Genomic DNA, 2,500 nt, shown 5'->3' on the forward strand with positions numbered 1-2,500 from the left:
TTGTTGCCCCTGCCTTGCCCTTGCTTGGCCTTGCCCGGCCTCGTCTTTCCCTTTCCTGGCACTGCCCTCGTTGTGGCTTGCCTGGCCTTGCTTGCTTGACACTGCCCTTGCTTGTCCTTGCCTTGTGCTTTGGCTTGCCTGGCCTTGCTGCCTTGCCTTGCTCGGCATGGCACTTGCTCGGCCTTGCTCGGCATGGCACTTGCTCGGCCTTGCTCGGCATGGCACTTGCTCGGCCTTGCTCGGCATGGCACTTGCTCGGCCTTGAAAGGCATGGCACTTGCTCGGCCTTGAAAGGCATACCATATGCCTTGGCGAGGCTAATATCCCTGCCTGGCGAGGCTAATTTGCCTGCAGGAATGAAGGCTGAATGGGCTAGCGAGGCTAGTATTCCTGCCTGGCGAGGCTAATATCCATGCAGGAATGCAGGCTGAATTGGCTAGCGAGGCTAATATCCCTGCCTAGCGAGGCTAATATGCCCGCAGGAATGCAGGCAGAATGGGCTAGCGAGGCTAATATCCCTGCCTAGCGAGGCTAATATGCCCGCAGGAATGCAGGCAGAATGGGCTAGCGAGGCTAATATCCCTGCCTAGCGAGGCTAATATGCCCGCAGGAATGCAGGCAGAATGGGCTAGCGAGGCTAATATCCCTGCCTAGCGAGGCTAATATGCCCGCAGGAATGCAGGCAGAATGGGCTAGCGAGGCTAATATCCATGCCTAGCGAGGCTAATATCCCTGCCTGGCGAGGCTATCCCTGCCTGGCGAGGCTAATCTCCCCGCCTGGCGAGGCTAATAGCGTGTGAGACAACACACAGACAACACGGAGACAACACACGGACAACACGGAGACAACACGCCTGGCGAGGCTAATTCCCCTGCCTGGCGAGGCTAATTCCCCTGCCTGGCGAGGCTAATATGGCTGCACGCTAGCATGCCAACGAATGCCAAACCTCGAAAACTCAATTTTATTTCAAATATCCCCCTGCATTTTATGTTGCAAACCTATAGGGGACGATTTTTAGGACATTTTAAGATTGACATATCGTCATTTGGTCGAGTTTTCAGTTTATTTTGATTTTCTACATCTCAGAAACGAGAAATATCATATCAAATCGAAAACTCATCCAAATGACCTGAAATCAACTTCTAAATTTCTCTAAAATCATTGCTTACAGTTCTGAACCATAAAAGATATACACTTTTACAAGTGAAACGGAGTTGGAAATTTCCAAAGCCAAGAACGCGACATGGCCTTGCCTAGAGTGCAAATGCCATGTCAAGGCCGCATTCTGTTCAACTTTGCCCGCACTATAATTTGACCATAAATAAGTCTCTATTTTAAGGAAATTTTGCAAGTGGTAGCAGTCCGAAACATCAAGCGGTTTGTCATTTTCGATTTTCGACATTCTGCCCCTTTTGGAAAATAAAAACAAATACTTCTGGGTCGAAATTAAATCTGGCCTTTTTCCACAAGGTGCCTGACATTATTCTGAGTGTCCCTGCAAAAAATCTCGATTTTATACCAAATGTACAATTAGTTATGGCGTTTGCCCCTCCTCGGAAATCCCATGTTTCCCCCTGCCCTTCCCAGTTTTCTCCAATATGCTCTATAGGGGAGTAGTGGTTCTCTGCAAAATGACCCCCTTGCAGAGACCGCCTCCCCTGCCCCCAGTAGTCCCTCCCCCTTCCCCCAATTGCTTATATACGATATTTGCTGCCTCGAATGTCCCTAACAAACAATTATAAGCAATTGAAAACGGATTTAAGAGGGATTTAGGAGGTGTTCTTCGCCCAGCTGGGGGGGTGATGAACACCATGAAGGGGGGGTCATGTGGGATCGGTGTTGCCTCTAGTCCACTGAAACGATGTCAGTAACCGCTCAGATCAATCAAAGGGAGGGATAGGAGCCCGTCGGTATCGAGAAATTGTGCTTCGGCACTCGATTTGCGACATAAACAAATGCTGTGAGGGGAGGAAGGTGTCGGTGTCGATGAACTCAGTTCAATGCGCGAGTAATAAGCAGGCCGGGGGACTGGGCGCGATGCAAAGTGCTTCGGCATTTGATTTGTGAAAAGCGAGGGCGGCGATGGGGGGAAGGTGCCGGTGTCGGAACCCACTAGTACGCGCAAGTAGATGTATTTCGAAAGCGCCGAGCGGGGGGAAGGTGCCGGTATCGATGAACCCTCTTCAATGCTTGCAGTAATAAGCAGATCGGGTGTCGGGGGCGATGCAAAGCTCTCGGAAGCTCCGTTTGTGAAAAGCGAGCGCGGCGAGCGGGGGGAAGAGATGCCGGTGGCCGAAATATACTCACCTCAATGCTCGAGTAGTGGCAAATCGGGTTCCGCGGCGCAATGCAGAGTGCTTCGGCACTCGATTTGCGACATAAACAAATGCGGCGAGGGGAGGAAGGTGTCGGTGTCGATGAACTCAGTTCAATGCGCGAGTAATAAGCAGGCCGGGGGACTGGGCGCGATGCAAAGTGCTTCGGCATTCGATTTGTGAA

Source organism: Argentina anserina, unplaced genomic scaffold (genome assembly GCF_933775445.1).
Source record: "Argentina anserina unplaced genomic scaffold, drPotAnse1.1, whole genome shotgun sequence".
Taxonomy (NCBI): Eukaryota; Viridiplantae; Streptophyta; class Magnoliopsida; order Rosales; family Rosaceae; genus Argentina; species Argentina anserina.